We start from the raw sequence: 14,821 nt of genomic DNA, 5'->3' as shown, positions 1-14,821 counted from the left end.
TGAAATTGCACAAGACCCGGATCCGGTTGGCCCCATCCCCATCAAGCCCCACATGTTGGGAGGCACAGCCTAGGTTCCCTGTCAAGCCCTGCTGGGTAGGGAACATGGTATCAGATCCCCCAGCCCCAGCATGAGGGTGCAAGGCATGAGGGCATGATGACCATTAGCTCTTTATTATATAGAACTAGAGGCCCGGTGCACAAAATTCGTGCATGGGGGGTGTGTCCCTCAGCCCAGCCTGCATCCTCTCCAATCCAGGACTGCTGGCTCCCAACTGCTCTTCTGCCTGCCTTCCTGATTGCCCTAAGCACTTCTTTTTATTATTATTATTATTATTATTATTATTATCATTATTATTTAAGACCTTTATTAACAGGTGCTTGCAGTTTGACTTTTTTGAAAAAATCAAGCTGTAAACTTTTATTACAAATTAAAAATGAGGTTCTTAAAAATCTCAACTTGACCAGATATGAAACAATTAAAAAACCTTTAAAGGTGTATTGAGAAAAACCAGGCTTTTTTTTTTCTTAAAAAACGTTTGTCATTACCAAAAAGAGATGTCTTTAGATAAAAATAATAAAAACCCCATGCTGCGTAGATAATGCAGATAGTTCTAGTTATCTGGTCAACGGGCAAAAAGCAAGCACTTAAGGTCTTCAGCTCCAATCTTTTGTTCATTTCTTATTGCTGGAATTTCGTATTTCTTCTTGTTGGATGACTAAACCGGATGATGGTAAAGATGGTAAGCCAGCACTTTTTACTCAACTCCGCCCTGCTCAGCCTCCGGAGCGGACGAATTCTCAGCTGGTGCATCGGCTGCTTTTGTCTCTTTGCCATCTTGTGGTTTATGGTTCTCTGGGCGTCTGCATCGGTAATTGAAGTTGTGGCGGTACCGACGCAGAGGTGGCTGCTGACCTTGGGTCTCATCTCCTTGATTTTCCTTATCTTCTTCGTTGCCGTCCTCTCTAGGCTGTCTTTGGCAAGGAGGGCCCCTGCGGAATCGTGGCCTATAGCCTCGATACATATTCTGTCTCACTGGTCTGCCTTGTTCTCCTGCACCCTGGTTGTCAGCACCCTCCATCACTGCTCCCTGCACAGGAGGGGTGGAATACTGTGGTCGACGCCCACAGGGTCTCCGCATGTAGTAAGGTGGGAAAAGAATGAGGGATCAGAGAGCGCTGTTGGCCCTGGCCTTCGGGAGCACTCTCCCATCCCTCCTTCTCTTCCCCACTCTCACTATTCTGGTAATTCTGCTGGTAATTGCGTGGAGGACCCCTGCGACGTGGACAGCGTCTATCATGGTTACGGTCTGCTGCGTATTGACTGCTTTGTACTGGAACTCCACCAGAGCCTGTAACATTTGCTGCCTCCGCACCCTTTTCTCCTTCAACAACATCAAACTCCACCGTCTCTCCATCTCCTGCACTGCGAAGGGACTTCCTGGGGTTATTCTTCTTCATGGCAGTCTGGTGTACAAATACATCTTCCTTGGTGTCATTCCTGTTGATGAAACCATATCCCATCCTTACATTGAATCATTTTACTGTTCCCAAAACCTTCGTTGTGATGACCTCCTTGTCCCCGCCGGTGTCAGGTGCTGCCGATCGATGTGAGGCTGCCTGGGCCGCCGCTCCCTGCCCGGGGCTTGGTGTGGGCGGCACTGAGGGTGGGGGCGTTGGGCGGCTGCTGGGTCTCGGCCTCGCTGCTCATGGTTGCGGTGATGGTGACTGGGGCCGGCTGTGGCAGCTGCGGCTCCTCCCGGGGTGTGATGGTAACTAGGCTGGTGGCGGCGGTGGGGCTGCTCAGGGCTCTCTGTGGTCCGCTCTCCACTCCCGCTACCGATCGAACTCTGCCCTAAGCACCTCTGCCTGCCAGCCTGATCACCCCCTAACCACTCCCCTGTCAGCCTGATGGATGCCTAGCAGCTCTCTTGCCAGCCTGTTTGCCCTAACTGCTCTCCCCTGCAGGTCTGGTCACCCCTAACTGCCCTCCCCTGCAGGCCCGGTCATCCCCAACTTTCCTTTTCTGCCAGCCTGGTCACCCCTACCTTCCATCCCCTGCAGGCTTGATCACCCCCCAACTGCCCTCCCTTGCAGGCGTTGTCCCTCCCAATTGCCCTCCCCTGCTGGTCATCTTGTGGCAGCCATTTTGTGTCCACATGGGGGCAGCCATCTTGTGTGTTGGAGTGCTGGTCAGTTTGCGTATTACTCTTTTATTAGATAGGATAGAGGCCTGGTGCATGGGTGGGGGTGGGGGCCAGCTGGTTTTCTCTAAAGGGTGTCCCGGATCAGGGTGGGGGTTTCCTTGGGGTGTGGGGTGGCCTGGGCGAGGGGTCTGTGATGGTTTGCAGTCTGGCCACACACCCTGGTGACCCAAGTGGAGGCCCTGGTATCTAGGGTTTATTCATCTTCTATAATTGAAACTTTGTAGCCTTGAGTGGAGGCCTGGGACCACCAGGGTGTGTGGAAAGCTTGGCTTCCTCCATTGCTGTGGGAACCCATGCCTCCTGCTCTCTCTGTGGCTGCAGCTATCTTGGTTGGGTTAATTTGCATACTCATTCTTAATTGGCTGGTGGGCGTGGCTTATGGGTATAGCAGAGAGATGTTAATTTGCATATTACTCTTTTATTAGATAGGATGTATAGAGGTACTTCATCTTTTCATGTGCTTGTCATATTATATCTTCTTTGGTAAAATGTCTATTAAAATCTCTTGCCTATTTTTAATTGGTTTGTTTGAGTTCTTATGATTGTTTTTTGAGAATTCTTTATATACTAGAGGCCTGGTGCACAATATTTATGCCCAGCCTGTGCCCTATAGCAGTCTGGGACCCCTTGGGATGTCCTGCTGGCCTAGGCCCAATCCCTAAGCCAGCTGTTAGACATCTCTTTCACAGTCCAGGGCTTTCACAGTCCTGACCACCTGCCTACAGCAGAGTCAGGAGAGGCTCCCATCACTGCCAATGCACTTGCCAGCCATGAGCCTGGCTGTGTTGAGCATCTGCCCTCTGGTGGTAAGTTTGAGTCATAGCAACCAGTTGTTCCTCTTTTTGGTTGATCTGCATATTAGGGTTTATTATACAGTGGTGCCTCGCATAAAGAACGCCTCGCACAGCGAACGCTGCACACAACGAACTTCATTTCATGATTCATACAACGAACTTCGTTTCACACAACGAAGTCGCCCGAGCTTCCACGACCACTTTGCCCGAGCTTCCACGACTGCTTCGCCCGAGCTTCCACGATCGCTGCCGATGTATTGCATCCTTCTGCGCAGGCACTGCAGGCAGTCGTTAGTCACTGCGCTTAACTTAAGCACGTATCACGGCAATCGTTCTTCATTACGAATTAAGTCACGCACGTATCACGGCAGTCGTCCTTTTAAGTTAAACTCAATATTTTTTTTATATCATGGCTTCTAAAAAAATTATGTTTTTAGATGTATCTAAATAAAAATAATAACAAAAAATTTATCTTTTTTTATGTCATCTTAGCATATTTTATGCTACAGAGCGAATTGTTTTTTTTAACATGTATTGTTATGGGAAAACGCGTTTCACATAACGAACTTTTCGCATAACAAACTTGCTCCTGGAACGAATTAAGTTCGTTGTGTGAGGCACCACAAATCCTTTATCAAATTTTTTAAAATTTTTCTCCCAGCCTGTGTCTTGTCTTTTCATTCTTTTTACAGTATCATTTGTTGTCCAATGTATCAATTTCCTCTTGTATGGATTGTGCTTTAGTTGTGGTATCTAAGAAATATTTGCCTAGCTCATGACAATAGTGTTTTTTCTCCCTGATTTATTTTAGAAGTATTATAATTATAATTTTTACATTTAGGTCTATGATCCATTTTATGACTATATATATGGTGAATTAAATGATTATTATTATTTTTTTTTTTTGCATAGCCAAACAATTGTTTCAGCACCATTGGTTGATAAAAACAAACACTATCCTTTCTTTATGGACTTGTCTTTGCACTTTTGCCCCAAATCAGGCTTCCAAATATGCAAGGGAAGGGTTTATTTCTGTACTCTCTGCTAATATATTTGTCTATTGATCTATTTATCTATCTTTATGCCAATATCACACAGTCCCAATCACTCCAGCTTGATAATAAGTCTGGAAATCAAGTATTGTTAATCTTGTTCTGGTTTGTTGTTCTTTGCAAAGTTGTTTTGGTTTTCTAGGTCCTTTGCACCACTATATGAATTTTAGAACCAATTTGTCAATTTCTACTAAAAAAAACCTGCTAGAATATCAATAAAGCTCATATCCTTAGTTACATACTAATCATATTTAAATTTTATCAAAAAAATTTTTGAGTTTGGCATTATTCTCACTATTTTACAGATGAAAAAAACAAGAATCACTGAGGTTACAGAATCTCATTAATGAAAATGAAAATTTAAACTCAAGCCTGTTGTAATTCTTGCTATTACTACACCATAGTGTTTGGAGGAGCCAGCAGGGTCATAAATGGTGTCTCTGTCTTCAGCTAGGATTTCCCATTGGGACAATTTGGGGTTCAACACTTGAAACCACCATTTGATGTTTACTTGATTGCAAAATAGACCTTCAAAAACATATCCTTAATGCAACCTTTCTCTGGCCCTCTCTTCACCCTCATTTCTTCAGTGACTGAGAAAACATACACACTCATTTTGCATATAGTACCTTTCCTTTAAGTCTCATTAACTATCTAAATATATAAAAGGCTAATATGCAAAGTGTCCCCTTGGGGGTTCGATTGGGAGACTTGGAATTTGGTCACTCACTATGATGTGTGCTGACCACCAGGGTGGTGGCGTGGGATGAAGGAAGTACCTGGCAGGCAGCCGGAAGGTCCTGATTGGTCCTGATCGCTGGCCAGGCCTAGGGACCCTACCCGTGCACAAATTTAGTGCACCAGGCCACTAGTTATAAGAAGAAATTATTCACTGAATTTGTTTACAAATGATTACTCAATGTCTTAAAAAGCATGTCACTCTCCTGCTCAAGATCATTGACTCCCCAGTGCCACTAAAATTAAGTTGATTCATGGAGTTATGCACATCCAGAGCAGGAAGACACCTGGAGATCATGAATAGCAGACAGTGGAGAGGCAATGTTCAACCCTCTTGTTTCAGATGTGAGAGCTGACTGCCAAGGAGGGGGAGCAACTCTGATGCAAGGAGTCTGTAACTCCACTTCTCTTAGGAATTCTGGTTGTGGTTTTGAGCTTTATGGCAGGATTTCTATTGCAATGCCAGCCTAATGTTTTTGCCTCTAAAATGAAAAATACTCAATTTGACATTCAAGTCTCTTCTCCACTGCATCCATTCTCTAGTCTTTCCCATACTCTGCGCAACTTGTGTCCACACCAGCAGGGCCCTTCCTCACCTCTATGTCTTGTCCCTCTGCCAGTGATGACTCCTTTTTCTGTCTGCATCTACTTCTTCCAAAAATACCCTCACTCCCTATTATTTGAGGTTGATCTCAAATGCTACCTCTTCCATGAAAATTTCTGATTTCCCTCGATGGCATGCATAGATTCTATACCTACCACATTGATTTCCCATCATCCTGGGTCTGAGATGAAAAATACACCAGATGGGATTATCAGCAGATTAGTGACTACAGAAGAGAAGATGAGTGAATTTGATGCCACAGCAAGAGAAACACAAAATAAATGCCAAATGAAACCCCAAAAGATAAAAAGAGAACAGGAAAAATGCACTGTCCCATCAGCTGAGAAACAACTCCAAGTGGCCTAACATATGTGTAATTGGGTCACAGAAGGAGAGGAAGGGATGGACAGGAAAATACTGAAGAAATAATTCAATTTAAAAAATAAACCTTAAAATTAATTTTTAACAAACTACCTATTCACAGATCCAAAAAGGTCAACAAACCCCTGAACATAAAAAAATATGGGGAAAAAAGGTACAACAAGGCATACCCTGATCAAAGTGCTTAAAACCAGTGGTGGAAAGCAACATATAAGAAGCAATTAGAGAATAAAGGCACAGCATGTACAAAGGAACAAAGAGTAGAATATAGCAGACTTCACACTGGAAACAGTTCAAGTCAGAGACAGTAAAAAAACATCTTTAAAGTTCTGAGAAGGAACACCAACTTAGAATTCTGTATCCAGAGAAAATATCTTTCAAACATGAAGGCAAACTAAAGACTTCTTCAGACACATAAAAGCTGAAAGAGCTCATCAGCAGAGGCCTGTATCACAAGAAATATGAGAAATCATTGAAAATGATACCAGATGGGGACCTGGACCTCCAGAAAGGAATGGAGAGCACCGGGAATGGTAACTACATAGTAGGAACATACAATTTTTCTTATTATTTGAATGTCTCTCAAAGATAACTTTTTAAAAATAATTTTGCCTATTTCAAGCAATAACAACATCAATATATGAGGCAATTTACACCATACATTGAGGTCAAATGTCTGATAGCAATAGTACAATGGTTGAGAGAACACAAAATGAAAAAAAAAAAAAATATATATATATATATGTAAGGTTCTTATATCTTACTAGAGTCCCGATGCATGAAATTTGTGCAAGGGGCTCAGCCCTCGCAGCTGTCACAGCTGCCCTAGGTCCTTGCAGCCATGGCTTCGTCCGGAAGGTTGTCTGGAAGGTCACCTGGATGGTTGCTCCACTGTTTGGCTGTCAGGTCTAATTAGCATATTACACTTTTATTTTTATAGATGTGGAGTATATTATTTGAATTAAAGATCTGAAGTCAAAGCTAATATTAAAAATAAAAACAAAGAGGTGTAGTTAATATGCCCATAAAGGAGATAACATGAAATCATAACATATATTCAATTAACTTAAAAGAAAAAAGAAAAGGAGGAAAGAAGAAACAAAACACCAGTCAGACAAGTAGAAAATACCAAGATGATAGTTTTAAAATAATAACATGAAAGATTTAAGCCCAACATAGCAATAATCACATTAAATGAAAATGATCATAGAAACCCACACCTGAAACCTATATGTTCCTATTGACCAATGTCATCCCAATAAATTTAAAAAATTAATAAATAGAAACGGTCTTAACTGAATTCAAAAGCCATGTAGAAAACAAATATTTGAGACTTAACAATTGATGAGTCTTGGTGAAAAGTGTATGAGAATTCTTGTCACTTTTTCTTATAATTTTTCTGTAACTTGGAAATTAGTTTAAAAATAGCATTTTAAAAATATAATTAATCTTTGTAATTATTTTTTAAAATAATATTTAAAGCTCTTACATCTTCTTTCATAAGTTTTTGTAGCATCCTGCTTCTCTGTCTGGCTGAACACTGGAGGGCTGTGCTTTGGAATGAGAAGTTGAGCCCCCAGCTCTGGCCTGGTTTCTGTCAGCCACTTCACCCTCCCTTCCACCGCAACCACCCTCACCCACACACACAAACAGAAAAAGGCTTCAGGAATGCTAAAAGGAGCGGGACAAATGCTGAGAACGTATTTAGAGGGAAGTTTCCAGCCTCCCTTTCTGAGCTGCCTGGAATGGTTTTCAGATAGAATGGACCAGATTCTGGACTGGAACAAATCAGGGGAATGTTGGTGATGTGGAGGGAATTCTGAACTGATTTGTCTTCTTTTTAAAAAAAAAAAAAAAAAAAAAAATCTTTTTATTGATTTCAGAGAGGAAGGGAGAAGGAGAGATAGAAATATCAATTATGAGAGAGAATCATTGACCGGCTGCCTCATGCATGCTCCTTACTGGGAATGGAGCCTGCAGCCCTGGGCATGTGTCCTGACCAGGAATCGAACCGTGACCTCCTGGTTCTTAGATCCATGCTCAACCACTCAGCCACACTGGCTGGGCTGCCCTGTCTTGTGATGTTCTGGATGGTGGTTCGGAAGGAGGAGGTACAGTGAGGGATGGTGGGCAGAGCTCCTGCCACCTTCCTAAGATACACACCCGAGCCTGTGTGTTAACACAGGCTCAGAGCCAGTCCTCTTGTGATGGGCCCATCCGCCGCCTGGTGCTTGAGACAGTATAGTGGGTCCAGGGACTCCACGTTGGCACTGGAAGGGCCCCCAGAGACATGAGACCAAGTCTGCCCTTTAAATGAGTCAGCCTGATGCCGGAGCATGGAGGGGCCTGACCAAGCCAGGGCAGAGCTGAGCTCAGTCTGTGCCAGCTGCATGGTCACCATGCCCTGCTGGACAGACACACAGCCCATTGGCTTCAAACTACGAGAGGAAGTTTTGAAATGAGGAGGCTTAGAGCAGGTGACCTTGGTCTGTGTGAGAAGTCCTGACGCTGGTCCCCTCTGCAGGAGGTGGTCCCTGCGGGGGAGCACAGGAGAGCCAGAGGGATGCTGGAAACCATCCGGTTCTCAGCCGGTTTGATACCGGGTGTGGCAGTTTGTGAAAACCCATCAAGCTGAACTGATGATAATGTGTACATTACACGTCACTAAAAACACATTTAAGAAGTGAACCGGAAAGAGTGGAAAGGAAGCATGTGGCTTAGACAGCATTCGGCACCCCCTCCCGGCCACCCCATCTCCTGGGCGTGCGGGTGAGGACGGTGTGTGTCTAATGCTTCCTGTTTGGCCCAGGGAGAGGGAGGTTGGAGGGCCGGCAGCCCTCGGATATTGGCAGAGCAAACACACGGGCCTCCGAGGACACGGCCTCCTCTGTGTACACAGGGGGTTAGGCCAGGCTCCACGGAGCCGCACTTCATGGCGACAAAGACAACAATGCCACCATCTCGTAACTGTCAACAGCGTCTCTGCGCTCAAGTCTTTGGCCCAATATTTGCAGAGCCCGAGGAGCCACGTCTCCTCTGTGATAATGACTTGGATGCATTGCTTACCAGGAAGAGCGGAGTGCCCAGGCCTGCCTTCGGTTCTGCGCGGCCCTCTCTCGGGAAGAACCTGGCCTGAGGGAGAATGTGTGGGGCCTCAGAAAACCTGGCTGTTGTCACTATTGTCCCCACAACACAGGGAGTCAGGCATCAGGAGAGGAGTCAGGACTTTGCAGCCTGCAGGTTCTCATGCCTGAGGTCCCCAGACATCCACCCTGCAGGACTGGCAGAGAAGGAAACTGAAAAATGAGGCATGAAGTTTGCATTCTTTCTTTTCTTCTTCTTTTTTTTAAAAAATATATTTTTATTGATTTCAGAGAGGAAGGGAGAGGGGGAGAGAGCTAGAAATATCTGATGAGAGAGAATCATTGATCGGCTGCCTCCTGCATGCCCCCCACTGGGGATCGAGCCCCGCAACCCAGGCATGTGCCCTGACCGGGAATCGAACCATGACCTCCTGGTTTCTAGGTCTATGCTCAACCGCTGAGCCACTCTGACCTGGCTGAAGCTCCTGTTCTTGAACTGAAGTTTTGGGAATGGCAACTGTAAAGCTTTTCTCCATGAAGTTTTCTTCTTCGTCACCGTTAAACCCCCACAAATCCTAAACATGCTCCCCTCCAGGTCAGGGTTTCACTTCTCCCAGTAATTCCCGAGTGAGACTCTCTCCTACTGACAAACACAAGAGACTCCTTTTCAGAAACTCGAGTTGCCAGGGAAGCCCCTGCTCCCCCTCCCAGAGCTCCAGGCCCCAGTGCCCGCCATGACCTGTGACCTCCCGGCTGCGTCAGCTGGACAAACTGCCCTGGGCTCCGCGCTGCGCGAGGGGCCGCGAGGGGCGGGCTGACCCCGCGCTGCAGGTGCCTGTCCCCGGTCCAGCCGGCGGCGGGAGCTTAGACAGCTCTGCCCCCCGAGAGCGTTCCTCTGCCTCCCGTCTTACCAGAAGCGTTGTGGTGTGACTCGGGCCCTGCCCTCTCTCTGCCTCCAGGGCTCCCACATTCAGTGAGACCTCCAAGAACCATTAATTTAGCCAATTTCCTGGGCCATGCCACCCCCCACCCCGGGATCCCCACTTTGGTGGGCAGCAGCGGAACAAGACTCCCCGCTGTTTCCCTTCCCTTTTAATTACACGGGGACAAGCTCCTTTGGGCTGACTTTGGGAGGCGAGCCCCGGGCCAGCCCGGCTGCCCTCCACCGAACAATGCACACATGTTCCGGAGAATTCCCTCCTCGCCTAATCCGGGCCGGGAAGAAAAGGGCTTTTCTTCTTCTTGTCAAAGGGGGTCTTCGATGCTAAGATACCATTTTGTGTCTCAAGTCATGTCACGGGACTTCTGCCTCAGCCTCTGCAGCCCGCTCTTTAGAAATGAAAGACGCGGTCCTTGCTTCACCTCGGGACAAGTGCCCCCCACCCTGCCCTCCTCTGAAAATAAAGGGCGCTGGGGGGCCCCGGGAAGCAGGAAAAGCTCCCAGCTCCCACTGTTCCTTTTTCATGCAGGCAACCTCGGCTTTCTGGACTATTTGCCCAAAGGATGAGTAGGGGGGGCTGAGCCTCACCTGCTGATCTCAAGGGTCATGAATATTCTTATAATCCCCTGGAAAGAAGGGCCCTTTCATGAGAGGAGCAGATTCCTCTGCGGGCCTGGGGGCCGGCCACCCCTCCTCGCTGCAGCCTTTTCTGTTCCTCAGGCTGCTGGCGCAGCGTCCAAGCTGGCCTCTCCAGCTGCAGGGAGAACCTGTTTTCCTAAGGCATTGCTAGGCTGCCTCCCCTCGCTAAGCCACGTCCCTACTTGATGGAGGAAGTACAGGAAGTAACCACAAAGAAGTTACAGTCGCACGAGACCTGCTGCTCAGAAAGGGCTGGTAGCAGCCCAGAGAACAAACACTGCCTCCCTGGGACGTCTACATTTTCACTTCATTTGGCAAAGGAACTGGAGGTGCCTTTTGGAAATGCTCGCAAAAAGTCAGATAAAGTAATAAAAAAAACATGGTCAGTTGAGGGCTACTCAGGGAACCCAGTTCTCCCTGATATTCAGGCCTGAGACTGCCAGCGGTCACGGGCCCGCACACAAACCAAAACATTGTCGGCTGCATTAAAAACATCCCCCCTAATGTAACTGTCATGGAGCTGTGCTTTATAATAATCCTATCTAATAAAGAGGGAATATCCTAATTGACCATCACACCCTCACAAAAATGGCAGCACCCACAGCCAATAAGGAGGGAATATGCTGATTGACTGGTACACCCTCAAAGATGGTGGCACCCACAGTCACAAGATGGTGGTGCCCAGTTCCCTCAGCCCCCCAGCCACCCAGGGCTGGCCCGAGGGGAAGGAAAGCCTCAGATGGCAGCTGCCCAGTTGCCCAGGGCCATCCGAGGCTCAGGTAACCAGTGCTGGCTGACGCTTGTGCTGCCGGCAGTGGCAGCAGCAGAGGTGTGATGGAGGGGCGTCGCTTTCCCCTGATTGCTGGGACATCTCCTTCCCCTGAGGGCTCCCGACTGTGAGAGGAGGCAGGCCAGGCTGAGGGCCCCCCTCCCTCCAGTGCATGAATTTTCATGCACCGGGCCTCTAGTGTACAATGAACATCTCTATAAATTCTCAAGACAAGTGAAGAACCGCATGGCCACTCCAGTCTTCTTCAGAATCTGTAAGTGCAGCCCACGGAGTCAGCGAGAGGGGGAGCACTCTCAGGGGCCTGTGATTACACATGGATGCCAGGGGGTTGAGCTGAGACCTCAGCTGGAGCTTAAGAGTTGCAGGGTCGTGAGTCCTCAGGGTAGAGTTGGCTGGGCAGCTCCATGGCCTTATGGGGGCCAGACCTGGGAAACAGGGGCTTTCGGGTCAGGGTACCCCTGTGCTCTGCAGAGTGTGTGGAAGAAACACACCTGGGGAGCAATGTTCGGGGTCGGTGTGAGTGAGCGAGCACTGCAGGAGAGGGGCAGGATTCCACTGCTATTTCCCATGCCAGTCTTGTTGCTGGTTTGGAATTAACCATGGATTGGATCTTTTTTATTTTCTTTTTAAAAAAATACATTTTATTGTTTTTTTACAGAGAGGAAAGGAGATGGATAGGTAGAAACATCAATGAGAGAGAAACATCGATCAGCTGCCTCCTGCACACCCCCCTGGAGATGTGCCCATAACCAATGTACATGCCCTAGACCGGAATCGAACCTGGGACCTTACAGTCCGCAGGCCGATGCTCTATCCACTGAGCCAAACTGTTTTTGGCAATGGATTGGATCTTAATTGAACCAACATGACAATAATAACACTCACCATGTGCTGGGCTTTTAAAATGTATTTTAAAATATGTATTCTCTTTCATTTTAAAAACTACATGTATTCTCTTTAATTTTAAAAACTCCATGAGGTATACTGTGCACTCAAGTGCACTTTTTTTTTTTTTAATTAGATGAGGAAACGGAGGCTCTGAGAATTTGTCTGCTACCACACAGTTAGCAAGTAGTAGTTCCAGGATTTTAACCTCATTCTATCTGTTTGCAGGACCTAAAGTGTCCACCAACATACCACCTTGGGAAGCAAGGCATGCTAGAAATCAGAACTGAAGTCTCTGGTTCTGAGATCATTACAACAACAACCTAGCTTTGCTGTATTCTCCTTCAGGGATTTATTTCTGCCATATTTCCAAATGGTTTGAAGTCTCTAAAATACTTCACAGCTCCAACTTTGATATACTCATTCATTCATTCATTCATTCATTCATAAAATCTATTGTGGCAGACACAGCATTGTGGGAAATTCAGAGGGTGTCTCTCTTTTCTCAGAATCTGCAGTCTAAATGGGGAAAGTGGACACAGAGTAAGTAACTAGAAATGTGATATATAGTAGGCAGCAGAGTGCAGGGTGCCATGGGGGCATATCAACAACTACAGTAGTCTGAGGAGGGGCCAGCTCAGGGGAGAGCTTGTGAAGGAGCTGATGTTCAAGCTGAGCCGTTCGTGTAAGTGGCCATTCATCAGGCAAATGGGGGGTTGAGGGTTGAGGAGAGAATGTGCACAAGCTTGGGGTAGCATAGTATGTTTGTAAAGACTGGACACAAGGAGAAAGGAGCCTGAAAAAGACTGGGGTGGATCTCCCAGGACCCTTGGAAGCCTTGTCAGTGATTTTGGACTTTATCCTAAGGACAGGGCCTGCCAATGGAAGGGTTTTAAGCAAGAGAATAAAATCATAGGTGTGATTTAAAGAGAGCATCTGGAAGTATGGAGCTAAGCCAGAGGGGAAGTAAGGCCATGAATTAGAGGAGATCATGGCTAGAGCAAGGGCAGGGACAGTGGGGAGGGAGACGTGTGGATGGATACAGAGGACCATGGTCAAGCTAATAGGCCTTGGTGAATGATTTGATGTGGACACTGAGGGAGGAAGAGGTAAGGGCGACTCCTAGTTTTTGGTTTGAGCAATCTGGTGAGTGGTTTTACCACTTATTGAAAAGGGCAGAATGGACTGACTGCAAGTTAGGGAAGATGATGATGAGGTTAGCTACAGAGGACCTTTGAGAAATGCATGGGGTAATGTTGAATAGGCAGTGGGAATTACTGGTAGTGAAATCACTATCGAAGCTGTGGAAGTGGATGACATCTAGGGAGAGGATGCAGTTTAGAAGAGAGCCAGCACAGAGCTCTGTGAAATTCCAACACTTAAGGGCAGAGTGGAGGAGGAAGAAGAGGCAAAGGAGATTTTAAGCAAAGATCCAGAGAGCTGGGAGAAAATCAGAAGACTGTGCTGTGGGGGAAGCCAAGAGATAAAGGAGTGGTCAGGTGCAAAATGCAGTGAGTGGTCAAGTGAGACGTGGCCCGAAGACTGTGTAAGGGTGTGATGGCACAGATACCCTGGCATCCTTGGGAGAGCTGGTGGAGTGGCACAGCTGATGTGAACATATTATACAACTCACCCATCCGTCATGGAAACATGATACTGTCTTCTAACACTTGCTGTTGATTTAAAACATATCTTGAATTCAGGTTAGGGAACCAAGAGGTAATTCTCATGGGGAATGCATTGCTTCAGATGTTTTAAACAAAGGGTCTGACCCTATAGCTAAGCCTCCTAGTACAAAGCAGTGATTTTCAAAGTTCAATTGCTTAAAAACTAGTGTCCACAAGGGCTTTTATGTGGGTTATTCTATTGCTATTTAAATTTAATTTACTATTTGATAATGATATATTAGAAATTGAAACTAAGAAATATTTAAAAAATAATTTTTGTTAACATAAATTACATTTAAAAAATATATATTTTATTGATTTTGTACAGAGAGGGAGAGAAATAGAGAGTTAGAAACATCGATGAGAGAGAGTCATCGATCAGCTGCCTCTTGCACACCCTCTACTGGGGATATGCCCGCAACCAAGGTACATGCCCCTGACCGGAATCGAGCCCGGGACCCTTCAGTCCCCAAGCCGACGCTCCATCCATTGAGCCAAACCGGTCTTGGCAAATTACATTTTTTGATAAAAAATGATAAGCCAAAAATATATAGCAATAAGGATAACTTTTAATATATATTAAATTCTCATTACTGTCTGAATTGATAGAAGTGATTCTATTTGCTTCTGCATTCAATCAATTGCACTACGTTGTTTTGGTTGGAGTGTATGAAGAAAACCTGGCCTCTAAGTAATATAACTAGAAAAGAGGAGAATTTAATAATCTTTGCATGTAATTGTGAGTTTTCTTTAGTATTACACCAACACTTGACAAAGGTTGGTTGCAATGTGGAATCTGACAATGTATCAATGAACCTGTCATACTCTGTGATGTAAAATTCATTAGTTTACTTTCCCCTTGGAAAGGATCTTTAATTCAGGTTTGGTCCCAACACCCATTAGCCATTTGGAAAATATTGGTTTTCTTGGTTATGCAGACCTTCCAATACATTCCTTTTTACAATATAAAGTCTCATTCATGAATATCATCATCCATCTCATCAGAAAGGGTCTCTGGTACCGGGTATGCATGTGGGGCCCC

General features: G+C 45.9%; 1 pseudogene across 1 annotated transcript; it reads right to left on the bottom strand.

The window, feature by feature from the left end:
* Positions 1-467: 467 nt before the first annotated feature.
* Positions 468-1,835, bottom strand: LOC311616141 (Y-box-binding protein 1-like; annotated as a pseudogene). Its single transcript has one exon. The product of its transcript is annotated as a Y-box-binding protein 1-like (transcript).
* Between the last annotated feature and the right edge of the window lie 12,986 nt (positions 1,836-14,821).

The sequence above is a fragment of the Pipistrellus hanaki genome (assembly GCF_964339955.1).
Source record: "Pipistrellus hanaki genome assembly, chromosome: 2".
NCBI lineage: Eukaryota > Metazoa > Chordata > Mammalia > Chiroptera > Vespertilionidae > Pipistrellus > Pipistrellus hanaki.
Note: the sequence above shows the minus strand (reverse complement) of the source record. Positions and strands in the feature narration are given on the sequence as shown.